Source organism: Falco naumanni, chromosome 2 (assembly GCF_017639655.2).
Source record: "Falco naumanni isolate bFalNau1 chromosome 2, bFalNau1.pat, whole genome shotgun sequence".
Lineage (NCBI taxonomy): Eukaryota > Metazoa > Chordata > Aves > Falconiformes > Falconidae > Falco > Falco naumanni.
Window position 1 is genome coordinate 103985651 of NC_054055.1, and position 14453 is coordinate 104000103.

Sequence of the window (14453 nt, forward strand, 5' to 3'; positions counted from 1 at the left end):
AACCAATAACTAGTCTGGTAGAAACTCATCTTAGATAATCTAATAAATTGAAGTTCTTAATTTTTCCAGCACTTTGGGAGCAAAACTGATTTTACATAATTATCTTCTTTCCCCTTACTTTGTCCTTCCTGGGCTTTTGTTTCTCTGAAGTTTTGAGGAGCATCTTTTTGTTTTTTTCATGTGTCACTTTTAAAATTAGTCCTCTGTTTCTCCTATCCTGAGTTGACTATCTTTATAATTGAAGCTCTTGTCTTTGGGTACTACAGGCAACAAACCTACATGTATACCTACACCCCTGCTGTTTTCCAGTGCCCTGATAGGGAAAAGGTGTCTTACAGTGGACTTCTTGATAGTGTTAAACAGCAGTAGAGGCGCTTCTTTCCGGTGAGCTAATGGCTGCAGTTTCTGTTGACTTCAGTTCAGCTGAAGGTGCACAACACATTTGAAAATACCTACAATACATTTGAAAATACCTGAGAAGTCCTCTGGCCTGTGTTCCTTTATATGTGCAGTCTTTAATGGCTAAATAGTAATCCCCATTGTTTAGATGATGAAATGAAGCATGCTGTAATATCAAGCCACTGAATTTTCCTGTGGGTCTTGAAATTTCTCCATTACCTGCAGCACTGATGTGGATTTGTTTTTGACTTGTCCTTAGCATAGGAACAAACTTTAAATAAACTCAACTGAAGCATTTAAAAAGTGCAGTCATACTAACAGCTTCCATCCCTCACTAATTAATTCTGATTTTTGCTGCAATCCATCTATAACGTGCACCATCCTTGAATAAATGAACAAATGCATATGGAATGTGTCTGCTCAAAACTGATACAAGTAGAAAAAAGAAACTCTATATCCCAAGGACATTTTTTTTTTTTAAGGTGGTAACTGCTGTGCTAATAGTTTGGAAGATGGAGCTGTTCAGTTGGCTTGTTTAGTCTTATCAGGAAAGAATTGTAAGAGAGATGTGAATCATACTTTTATGAGCATATGAAAGCAGTTGTTAAATTTGTTCCAAGATTAAATCATCATGCATTAAGGATACCCTATAGCACAACAGGATCTTACTTCAGTGTTTTTATTCTTTTAAATTCCTCTCAGAATGCTTTGTTGTTTCACCACCTTGTGCGTATGCCTGCACATTTATTATATTTATTTTTTATTTGAATCAAATTATTATGAATCACCCGTTCCAAGAAGGGCTAGTAAACCTGATTTCAGTGTGTGCTGAGGGAATTTTAGGGAAAAAAATCACACTGGAGGATCTGCAGTTTCAGCAAGGAATCCAGAGATGTGAGATAGAGCTGATGAGGTACATAATTATTTTCATCTTGCTTATCAAAAGGCTTTTGCTCATGAGGCATGTAAGCCACCTAAGCATACTAATGAATGCTAGCTTTATGGGCTTGATCCATAAAATGGAGTGGACAGATGTGTGGTAATTATGAAAATTAAACAAGTATTATAAAATTGAACCATTTAAAGTTGTTTAAAATCCATGCATGGCCTTTTGTATTTTGATTATGATAAACAAATTTAAAAGAGATTGAAGACACTTATAGGCCACTACAAGTAAAATATCGTGACATGAGTGCATATTACCTTGATTACACATTTGGAAGTTACCTGATGAGAACGGTTTACACTTCCAACAATGGAAATCAAAGTACAACTAACTGATGGACTCCATTTAGAGGTATCTGGGAAATAGTCTGTCTGGGTTTCAGCTGGGATGGACTTAATTATCTTCTTAGAAGCTAGTGCAGTGCTGTGCTTAGGCTTTGATGTGAGACTTTTCAGTTCCTCAGGCCTTGTTAGCGAAAAGGCTGGAGGGGCACAAGGAACTGGGAGGGGACACAGCCAGGTCAGCTGACCCAAAATAGCCAAAGGGATATTCCATGCCATGGACAATGTGCCTGGTATATCTGCCTGGGGGGCTGGCTGGGGTGGGGATCATTGCTCGGGGACTGGCTGGGCATCAGCCAGCAGGCGGTGAGCAGTTGCACTGTGCACCATGTGTTTCTTTCTTCCTTTTCCTCTGGAATTTATTCTTTCCCTCCCCCTTTTCATTATAACTGTTATTGTCATAGTTTTTATTATTGTTCTTTAATTTTTATTCTATTTCTTTAATTTTTATTCTGTTTCTATTATTAAATTGTTCTTATCTCAACCCTCGAGTTTTCCATTCCTTTCCAACTCTCCTCCCCGTCCCTCTGGGTGAGGGGGGAGTGAGCGAGCAGCTGCTTGGTACTTAATTACCAGCCGGGGTTAAACCATGACATAGACACAGATCTGTAGTGTGCAGTAGATAATTGCTTTTCCTTGCAAGTCAGAAATGAAAATATGAAAGGAAAATCTTTAAAAAAAGCTTAGAAGTAACACAGCTGCATGTACACTTTTTCAGAATTGATTCACCTTCTTAGTAGTGTAAGAGGGCTACAGTGCTCTTGATACCTGAAGCCGCATGTTTTGAGATAGCTCGAGTATCTCCATAGGGAATTGGAATGTAAATTGAGACTGTAGGAAAAGATACCACTCCCCATAAAAATCAAGATTCAGAGACACAGTACTAAAGAGTGATCAATCTTACTAATTTTCATCATATTGATGGCTCCTCTTTTATTTGGAGTGTAAGTCTTGGAGTGTAAGTTAAGAACACGTGAAAAAGAATGGACCCTCTAGGGAAACAGTAAGAGAGTGTTTCTTTCTGAGCAGGGAATAACAGTTTACAGAGGTTTCAGAATGGGGACAGGCAGGATAAAGAGGCAATGTGTGTGGAGTTAGGAGCATGCAGCTCTGTCAGGGACTGAGGGACTGATGAGGAGGACAGAACATACGGTTAGGCATGAGAGGTGGTTGACAGGAAGAGAAACATTGTGGGAATTGACAGTTACTCTTCTAAGCTTGCTGAAAACTGCAGAGATATTGAGCCACCTGGGTGAAACTATTAGTCATGGACTGTCCCTCCAGTGACCCATAACTTTGTATCTTTACAGACAGCATTCTCAGTATTCAAAATAAATCCATATAGATTAAAAAAATATAAACAAGGAAATAAAAAAAAACCCAAACAGTAAGTTCCTGTTCCAGAGTACCATGTGTTCATTTGTGTTTATACCACCTGTACCACATTTTCTAGAGCCACTGCTGTCATTCCTGTGGGAAGTTTTTCCTTTCTTCCACCTCCTGTGCCTTTTCTCAAGGAAAATAATGTGCTAATTTCTAGTCATTATGGTTTATTATGTTTAATTTACTAAAAAAATATAAATATCAGATTACTTTAAATAATTTCCTTTTCAGTTAGGCTCAGTATTTCAGTTCTGGGACAAACCTAGAATTTTAGAAGTGAGGTGTTGCTCTGGTGTCTTGAGTCTGGACAGTCTCCCCAATATCCAGTATCAGAAGACTTTCTGTCAGGCTGTGGTCTTTGTTTTGGAATGAGCAGATCTATGGCTCTGGGGACAACAGACAGATTTTTTTTTTTTTTTTTTGAGAAATCTGAGCCTTGTGGGTAAATCAAAATGTCCATGTATTCTTTTATAATGGAAAGAGGAAGTAGAACCCTGCTTTAGCTAACCACAAAGGAGAAATAACTTGTTGCATACCAGAAACTTAATATTTCAATCTCTGTGTTTCTTTTCAGACCTCAGTGTTTTTTCTCATCATTTAAGAAACACAACAAGGTTTTGCAGTTCAGGCAACTCCCTCCCTGGCCCATTGTTATAGGTTAGCATCCAACTGGACCAAGTTACATACTCAGACACAATTCAATGTTGTTATTGCCTCCCTCTAACTGGTTGCTATCGCCAGTCATAACACCTTCATGCCCTAAGACTTGGTTCTCTTGGCTGATACTTCTGACATTTTTTTTCACACATGTTCTATCAGTCCATGTGTTTGGAAATGGAGCTCTGTGTACTGTCCCATGTGCCTTCCAGGTACTGTGCAGCATCTTGCTATTTGTGTGGAAACATTAAGAAAAGGGGTACAGCAGCTCTGGGGAACTGCTGAAATTCATACCATCACCTCAGCAAACACCATCTAGTAAATTGATAGACAGCCTAAGATGACCAGATTTGGTTAAGGAGTTGTAGAGGAGTCAGAAAACAACTTATGCATTGGAGATGATTCCTTTCTACCAAACACTTAAAAAATCATGAACAATTTCTCTTCCCCCCCCCCCCCGATAAATTAGTTAGTTATTGACTGTACTAGAGAAACACTTACAGGCTGAAATCTCGAGGTGCATATATTATAGCTGCCCTCTTTGCTGAAAGCTCAGGGCTCTCTAGAACCTGAAAGTACTACACCATGCATTTGCTAAGTTGAACTGAAGTTCAGTAGTTGTCTCCATTTACCTGAGATGGCCATATGTGCCATGAATTTACTGTTGGCTCGTATGAACTTACAACAGAGGTGCCATTCCTGGCCTGAGATGCTGAACAGTGGCTGAGTACGACTATATAGGGAAGAAAATGAAAACTAGGAGAAACTGCTGGATGGAACAGGACAAAAGAATAAGGTAATATTAGCACCCTCGACATCTTGGTAGCTTAACCCATCTCAATTGCTTTTGTACTTATTTTGGTAGGAAATTCTAGGAAACATTTGAATAAAGACAAGGTGATATGTGGAGTATTACAAGGAGCACCTCCCTCACGCCTCACCTTTTATTTTTGCAAATGTAGAAGTAATGTGTAAGTTTCGGTTGAATTTTAAATTTCCTTGGAAAGAATGAAGCGAAATATGTCTATTTTCGGTAAAAACCAAAATAAAATTATTTTGTTTCTACATTAATCCTTATTTACTTCACATGTGGTAGCCCAACATGCTGGTTGTACTTTAAGTATCATCTTCTCAAATCAGGTAAGCCACTAACCTTAACTCTGTTTCCCTTAATATAGTGCAAACTTTTGTCTCATTGAATCAAAGCAATGCATTGTGGGAATTCTTTAATCCTGATGCATAATGAGAAGTACAGTTTGGGGAAGTTTGGCCAATGGAAGTAATGAAGGACGCAAAAAACTTGAATGAGAGCTCTCTTCAAAGAAGAGAACCGCACAGGCAGTTGCTATTCAGTGTTAAATTGACTAAGAATAAACCACAGTAATATCTTCACATAGAGCTTGGAAAAATCTTTCCTCTTTCACAGATTTAGTTATTTTTAATACTCTGTCTTTTATTCAGTACTGGGATTGCTCTAAAGGGGACATGGGCTTCCTTTTTCACAGGCAAATATCTGACTAATATACCACTGGCATAACTAGCCTTATGATGGTTGCTTACAGTTCTCTAATATAAATAGTTTCTGAAAAATGAAGATGAAGAAGGCTATGCATATCTCATTGTAGTTAAGGCTATCATTCTAAACTACTGTTAGAGCAGCTCAGAACTGGAGTCAGGAAAAAGAAGGAATACAGTGAAGATCCATATTCTGCTTAGATAGCTGTATTTAAGAGAAAATAAAAACAACAACAACAACAACAATCCTATTAAATGTTTTTTAAAGAATTTTCCTCATACATTTTGTTGCTGTCTAAGTTGCTATAACTCTTTCCTTTCCTCTTCATTTTCAGTGTCTTTTTTCCAAACACTGCTGTTATAACACATTTTACCTTTACTCTTTTTTTTTTTTTTTTAATTTGCACTATCTCTTCATGTCTCTCCTATTTTCCTTTATCTTCCCCCCCCCCCCCCCCCCCCAAGTGCTTAACAGTCTGGATTGTCATCAAACTAAGTAGATTTAATTAACCCAGGTGAGGTACTGACAACCTCTAAAGGCAGATGCTGATAAAACATGGTTTAAAGCTGAACTACTTGTTAAGGTTTGCTCAAATAAAGTAATTTGAAATCTGAGTTTTTGTGCAATTAGTAGAGCAGATCGCTGGAAGAACAATATCTGTATTTTCCACAGAGAAGTCCATTTATAGGTATCCGATAATGTTAATGGCAATAGGTATGTTAGCTAGGAAGGAAGGGAAGGGAGGTGGGTGTGGGTGGGAGGGATTCGAGGTTCTCACGTATGTGAAAGTATCTTCCAGAACATTTATTATAACATAGATGTGTTTAGTCTGAAAAGCATCAAGGACGGGAATTTTCATCCTATCTAGTGAGGCTGTTCCTATGACTGCCCTTCAGCCAGTCCATGATGGTGGCTGAAAACTTTTGTGCAGCAGGCAAAAGCAGCCTCCTGAATGCTCTCTGATCAGGGAGAAGGAATCGCCCATGGCATAAATCTACATCTCCCTGACTTGTCCCTTCAGACCTGGTGCTCACTGCCCTCTTGCAACAGTACTGTACAACTCGTACTGCCCCCCAGGACTGCAGCACCAGGTGCAGTGAGAGCAGCCCTGAGGCTGCCTGCAGCTCAGGCCAGCCTGCCTGCGGGACCCAAGCCGCATGCACAGTTGCCTCACTTCACATCTTCTCTGCCTCTGCAACAGCAGGTGGATTCTTCTGATTCAACTAGCAAATAAGCAATAGCCAAATAAGTAAAATTTGTCATGTTGAACAGTTTTCCTTCTAGGTCAAATAATCTATTCTCTATAGCAATGTATGTATGTATATATATAAGTTTATATATATTTCAAATTATTTTACTACTGCACCTGCAGATTTTTTAGATGTCTGCTGGATGCATCTGCAATTTTTTGTTCACTTCAGATATACCCTCTTAAAGGAAAAGCTTTAGCGTCTTTTGTGCATTTGCTCTCACTGTCTTTTTTCTTTCCTTTGCTTTCCCCTTGTGCATAAAGAACATAATTATAAATAAACATATTCTACATTTTGTGTATGAAAATACTGTTCATAGTTTTTGTTTTATCTCATCTGTTCTGCCTACACAATAAGTCCATGTCAGCCCATGTATGGAAATCCAAATGTGATGTGATAACTCTATACTTATTTCCAAACACGATTTAATACTGAAAACACAAACCCCATAATTTTCAGGAACAGGAAACCTTCCATAAATGTTTGTCCCCTCTGAACTGGTGGATCTTAATCAGCTAATCAATCGGATCATTTTCTTTCTCATGCTGATTACACAGTGTTTTGGCTCTTGAGCTGAGATGATGACAGCCATACATTTAGATAATGCGGTAGCTTCCCAAAATACCTGATGCCTATGGAAGTTTCCTCCCCCAGCGTTATTCCTTCTGATACTCTCATACTAATTTTCAGTAGAACTGAATAGAAATGTGGCTCAGGTTCATGGTTCATGTTGTAAATGATTCTGCTTGTCAGGAAAGTGACTTAAAGAGGGAATTAGTAAGTGACAAGAGCTTGCCTTTACAATAAGCAATCTCCAGGCAATTATCACTTTATCACAATGATGAGGAAAATGTGTAGTTGGAAGAAAGGTCATTTGTTTTAATGTTATCTACCCTGATGTCACTGAGTTTTAAAGTAATTATATTCAACCTTCTATTAGAAAAGAAAAATAGCAACTATAAGTACAGGGAGTTTTTTCCAACTTGCTTGGTTTCTGTAAGCTGGGATGCCAAACCACTGATTACATCCTTGCAACAGCCCTGACAATGGAATGTATTTTTTCCCCAGTTTAATATAAGAAAACCAGCGGGAGGTCTTACTTTCAAAGGCATTTGATAAAGGAGCTCACTCATGGAGCTGAGAGGAAATCAATGGAGCTTTTTCATTTCATGGGGCTCTACGATGCTTAAGTCCCATGGTATAATTCATGGTATAATTATGTGATTTTTCTGACAGTGTTCTGTCTTCTGGTTCGCTCTGCCTTTTGTCTCATGCTCACATTTTATTTTATTTTTTTGGCAAGTTTGCTTGTAATTTTAGGCTGTGAAATCTAGGATATGGCAAAGTGCTGTGTTGGCACACTATAATGAGATTTTATTATTTTTTTTTTTGTAAGTAGAACCTGTCAGTGCCAGCTGAATAGCACTGTTCTCACTAAACAAGCTCAAGAAAGAAATCTTCTGTGGCCTTAATACATACTCTCCCATGCCTCCCTTCAAACTTGAAGATGTGTATTAAAAAGGAAATAATCCCTATTGGCCATTTGAAATTCCTGGCCTAAGACAGAAATGAGCTATCGTATTTATCTTTCTCTCCTCTCCCTGGGAGCAATGCTAATAATTTTACTTGGAAGTTGCAAAGCATAGATGAGACAGTATGAGCTTAAAGATTCCCATTTGCCTGCTGATGGATGTTGCCGTTTTTATGGGGCACGCTGTCTACTGCAGTTGGTGGCTCCACAGAGCTGGTGCCGGCTCAGGTCCAGGAGTTGCCCTGTTTGCTGATGTGGCAGTTCAGAGGCTGATTCAAGTCCTGACTGTGCTGTACAGGTGCTTAACATGCCAGTTCTCTTATGCCTTCTCAGCACATGCTTATGAAAAGAGGGCCCCAGACCACGCACCTGTGTTCCCTGCTCAGGGAACTATACCAGCTAATTGCAAAAGGGCGAGGTTGGGACTTAATGCAGGTGACACACAGCTGGGCACAGCTTTGAGTCATAAGCCACAAAATAGGAAAATCCAGTAAATGTTTGCTTCTTTAGTTATTGGAATCTTATTTTCATACCCAAAGGCTGAACAGCTTACTGTCAGAGGCTGGTCCAGCAGTCAAGATCAAGTCCTGCCTGGCTGTTCATCACATCTTCTTGGATGTCCTGCCTCCAGATAGGGAAGTTTGTACTTTTGGCCAGTCACGTAAAAGCTGCCCTCCTCACAGAGGATTTTGAGGAGAGGAGACCTCCTACTGCTTTTTGCCTGTCAGCAGTTCCTGTACTCATGCAGTAGCTTTCCTTGTGGTCTTTAATGCTCTGATACACAGCCTGCATTTAGGCAAAGCCATGTGTGTTATGTTACTTTTTTAACCCTTATGTCTGCTGCTTTCTAGCAGCTCTAGCACAGGCACCTCACATGTATTTCTGAACTTCATTTCCTAGCTGTCCATATTACGAATTGTTAGCCTTGGATGGACTAGAAAGAGAACACAGAAACCTTTTGCAGGATTCGATTCGTTTCCTTATAGACCAGAAGAAACTGAAGTGATGAAAAAAACCATGGTAAAGTAACATTTTCTTTCTTGGATATGCAGTTTAGTTTCATAGCATTGAATTAATTTTGCTTTTAAAGCTGTTGGACACAGAGGAAAGCCTCCAAGCTTGTTTGGAAGTGTCTGTGCTGACAGAAAAGGAACAGCTGAGCAGAGATAATGGTACAATCTCTAAGATGCGTACGTCCTAGGTGACTGCTAAGCTTTCATTTCTGTCAAGTTTCATTTTGATTTAAAGAAGAAAAAGAAAAGAGAAAAAAGCTGGAATGTACATACAGAGAAGGATTTACAATTAGAAGATCACCACAGCTAGAAGATCTGGGAAAACAGCTGAAAAATACCCTGCTTTTGACTTTGACTTACCACAGAAATGTTTTTGTTTGTTTCAAAGCAATGTAATAAAGTAGAAAAAGGTCAAGGAAGAGCATCTAGTGAAAGGTATTGAAAAATGTTGCTCACCATTGTTCTGTTTATACTGTGCAGATGCTTTATGTTGCTGTAATTTTTCTCCCCTTGGATGCTATCTTTTCCCTTTCCTGATAGTCTGAAGGAAAGGGAAAAAAAAAAAAAAAAAGAAATCCTGGGGTCAGCTTATTGATCTAGAGCTGCCAAGTCCTCATGATGTGTCACTCTAACCGCTAATTGAAAGGCTTCTGTCGTGTAATCAAAAATATGCTTTTGGGAGCTGAAACACCCTGCTTTGCTTCTAAACTTTTTGATCTGAAATAACTAAGTGAGCTGTTCTAGGAAGCTGACTATGGAGATGTATGTTCCTAATTTCCTCCTTTTACTGGCCCCAACTGTGCTTTGCCTTTTTAGTTCCTTATAACAAACTCATTAAAAGCAAAGTAATTGGCTTTGGATGCTTCTATTCCTCATTAGATCTTGAAACATGCTTTCTGCTCAAAATTCCACTTTCTATCTTCAGTGGAGAAAGACATTGTTATTTAACTCTTTATAGAAAAAAAAAATTTAAAGCTCTGCACACCATTCATGTTTGTGACTGTTTTCTCTAGCCTATGTGAGAAATATTGTGGTTGACGGGCTACATTAAGTAAAAAAGAAACTTTTTTTCCAAACCAGGCTATCTCTTTCTTCTGCCTGCAAGTACCTTAGCACTGTCATAACTTCATTCAAGTGAATTAATCCAATACTTTTCTCACAGAAATTAGGTGTTTAATGCTCTTAAAATAATTTCTGATAGTTAAATTATTATAATTATTATAATTTTGACTCATTTACATGGTAAAAAGCATGATATTGTTTTATTTTTTTAACAAAACGATGGTCCAGCTTTAGCAGCGGAGCAGCTGCTCCATTAGTCTGCTATTTCTGGAAGTCTGAAGTCAGGCAAAACAAGAATCTGATACTGGGACATTTTAATTTTTGTCAGTGTTGAGCCTTATCACAGATACTGCTCATTCTTTCCCATGACAGACTATTAGTTTTATATCAGTGCACTCTTGTTATCATTAAACTGCTATTATTTATATTATTGCAGTGTTTAGCCATGATAGTCTGAGAGTCAATCTACTGAGTGGGGTAATATGCAAGTGCATAATAAGGAGATTCGGGTCTTTGTAACATAATTTGATTTCTAGATGTAACCTTTCCCTGTAGAATCTGGTGGGATTAGCAATTTCATAATGGAAAACCTGAGTTTAATATTTTAAAACTCCTTTAGATCCTGATCCTGTGTCCACCCCTTTCCAGATGTCTCTGCTGTGGCTGCAGGACATGGGAGCCTTGACTTGAAGGTGTCCAGTGCAAGACTGCAATGCTTGCCTTACTCTGAGAAGGGCTGAGGTGGGTGGAAAAAAGTGACTAGAGTCTTTCATAACATAAAAATTCCTACTTGCACTCACTGCGAGAAGTCCTTCAGGACATTTGCAAGGTCAACACTGAAAATATTCTCTTGTAAATCCTGAAAATCCCATATAATAGAATCAGATGAATGCATAAGGGTTTCATCTGGCCAGCCCCATGCCACCACTTCTCTGCTCTGTCATGAAATTGGTTTAAAGATGAGATTCAAAAAATGTCATTCTTTTTCTTACGTTCCTTCTTGTTTAAGTGCTTTGGATTCCTATTTCAAACTGTCTTGAACACTAGTAGCAGGTGAAAATGATGCTTTTCAAAAGAAAAATAAGATTCCCAAACACTCATGTGGTTTCAGATGCCAAGACTTAAGAAATGAGAGAAGAAATATCCTAAAATGCGTAATAAACTGGCAGAAGTTGGAAATACTGAAACCAGAAAGTTTAACTGTGACTATTCAGTCTCAGCAAAAGATAAAGGGAGTTTTTCTCTCCAGAGAATGCAACTTTCAAATGAAACTGGAAGAACTATATTTAAATTTAATGCTGAGATTCCTGTTTAGAATGAATTGTGGTCTCTTTATAAAGATATTCTGCAAAAACCAGCAAACTGTTTTAGTATTAGTCCTCCAAATCACTGGAGTTGTCAAGACATTCTACAAAAATGTAAAAGATTATAAAAGATACTTCAGTAAAGACTATAAAATACAAGAAATAGAAAAAAGGTATTTCTTAGTAGTGTCAAATAGATTATTGCAGTTTTAGGCACAGGCTTAGAAACAAACAAAAAAGTCCATGAATGATTCAGCCATAAAATTTGTTAATGTGTCATCCAAAATTCCCCCCCCTATACTCTTGTTTTGAAAGGTCAAGTTTTGCTAAAATCAAGAGTGTTCTGGTTAAGATGGTCCCAGGAGCTCTAACCTATAATTAACAACTGAGCTGCATGACAGAAGATAGATATTAGGCAGAAAAAACAGTTTTCCCTCACCTGTGGAGAAGCAACAAGACCTACTGGAGTGAGCACAGGGGCAAACACTGTCTCTTTTTTCAGTCATTCTCACCTCTCTTAGAGAATATTCTGGATTTGCCCATGAGTCAGTGGATGACGTCAGATGTGACACATAAAACATCTGCCCCTGACTGAATGTCAATACGTCTTGACCTCAGGGACGTGATTTGAAGATATGTTTGTTTTCCAGTAATTTGACTGACTGAAATAATTTGACTGTATAGATGCTAATGATGCTGATCTGGAGCAGTGTTTCCACCCTTTCATGTAATTTCTGATGTGTAAAATAGACTGCTGCCTTCAGCTGGAAATTCCTGTGGGGAATTTACTGAGAGGCAAAGAACTCATTCTCTGCAAGTGGGATCCCACTGTGAATCCTGGTGTGTTCAATTAGGGTTTTCTGAACTGTATGTTCTTGTGTATGTGTGTATGTTCTGCTAGACAAAGCAAGGTAAGGACAGAACGCCGATGTACAAGTGAAAGAGAGTCTCCACTGCCTTATTTCCTGGCATTTTAAAATAAAAATAGTGATCATCTGCTTAAGTGGAAAGGCATAAATGGGCTTAATTTGTGAAGCTGACAGATGAAGAGAACACAAAGACTCTCTTGTTCAATCTCTTTTCATAGCGGTATGATCAAGAGACTAGGGCAGATAGCAATTTTGCCATGTCAACCATTCTTTTCCAGAAAAAAAAGTGGCGCAATTATCTAACCACTATTTTAGAAATGCACATTTTCCACACCCCTCCTGCCTCCCCCCCTTTACTTAAAAAAAGAACATGGACAAACTGAATTGAATACTGAAAAGCTAATGAATCTGTGTTTCTGGAATCTGTTTTTTTTTCAAGAAGTCGTGCTCCCATCTTAACTGCATCTCTAAAGGAGGGCTAAGGCCAGGAGCTCCTGTGACATAACTGCCTTCATGTTTTGTGACGGGAGATCGGCAACCAGCCGTGGAAACATTCTGACTAAGGCATACCATTTCTGCAGAGGAATAGGCGTCTGAGGAAGGCACCATGTCAATGTTTCATCCAGAAAACTTTTTTCTTTCTATTTCCTCTGTAAGAATGAGACTTTATTTACCTGTTGTAGTGTGTATATATATATATATATATATATATATATATATATAAAAAAATCTGGGTGGCCCAGAAGCTCTATGTTTACACCATAATTAAGTGATTTTTGAATACTCTGAAAATAAATCAAGGAATGCAAATCTGTGATAGAAGATTTTCTACCAAAAATAAAACTGAATAAATTCTTATTCTGTTTAATTCTTAGGCTTCTTGTCCTCCCACTGTTCGTTAGGCTATTAAAACTAGTCCATGCAATGTTACCCACAGACTTTTTCAGTGCCGGAATTGTAAGAGAATTCTAATAATACGTGTCTTACAGAAACATAGACACGTTTGTGCACAATGTAGTACTGATCCTTACTTATTCTCCAAGGTTATGAACTTTATAGCATAGCACAAGTTACCTTGCACAGAGCCAGGATTTCATTCTTGAATGTGGGGAATAGTGCTTGCCTTCAGAAATTTTGTGCAAGTATGTCAGTCTGCGCATTGATGCATGATTGGCTCTGTCCCAAAGATTTGAGCCTCAGCAGCACCTCCTTGTGTTGAGAGCATACCTCGTTAAAAGTTCATGATGGTTTCACAGAAGCAGAGAATGGTTTCGGTTGGAAGGGACCTTAAAGATCATATAGTTCCAATCCCCCTGCCATGGGCAAGGACACGGTTTTTTCTTGAGGTACTTTTTAAACACAGTACTTTCTGTGTAATAAAGAATGAAAAAAAAAAATGTTCTCTGCTTCAGAAGAATCAATTTCTGTGTATTATTAGTAAAAATATGACAGCATTATTAATGAAAGTGTTAAAGTAGACAACGAATGGTATTTATGTCAAGAAATACTGCCATATACTTTCCAAGCAATGTATTCAGACATCAGCTTTCCCTGCTTTTTGACACCCAACCGGCTTTGCTTACAACTGGTTTAAATGCTAGCATACATACATATACCACTCTGCTAAGCACCAGTTCTTGCATTTAAGAGTTAGAAATGTTTCAAATTGTCTTGTAAGAAGAGAAAAAACCAAAGCATTTGGCTTACTTCATATATGAAAGTATGTGCCTTAAATGACAATACTACAAATTAATCCTGTCAACAGCAAAGACCCACTGGAATGTGTCAACAATTTTCTTGTGCCGTGTAATTCTGTCAGAATTTCTTGTTCACTAAAAGCAGTCCATTTCATGTTGTAATTTAAAAGCTGTTCTTTTTCAACCTTTTCTGGATAGAAAGTATTTAGAACTAATTTTAATTTTGTTTATTACTGTTGTGTGATTTTAGGGAAATAAAATACCATAATCGATCTAAAGTAATTGTCCCTATTGTTTTTTCTCCACTCACCAATGCTGTTAGACAAAATTCTTCAAGGCAACTACGTATGGATTACGATTTACCAAGGTCAAGTTATGCTCAACCGAACAATGATGAGATCTGTGGATGACAGTTAAATAGTAGATGTTGTCTGTCTTGATATTCTGTCTTCCATGGCATCTTTTAGCCAGGCTGGCATGATACA

The 14453-nt window shown here is 38.2% G+C and overlaps 1 long non-coding RNA gene across 2 annotated transcripts; it reads left to right on the forward strand.

Moving 5' to 3' along the window:
- The first annotated feature begins 8780 nt into the window (after positions 1-8780).
- LOC121083546 lies at positions 8781-14212 on the forward strand. Of its 2 annotated transcripts, none has more exons than XR_005826405.1 (3): positions 8781-9471; positions 10747-10839; positions 12714-14212. It is a non-coding gene; the product is annotated as an uncharacterized LOC121083546 (long non-coding RNA). The 2 variants fall into 2 exon arrangements; XR_005826406.1 differs by having other exon boundaries at positions 8781-9043.
- The last annotated feature ends 241 nt before the right edge of the window (positions 14213-14453 follow it).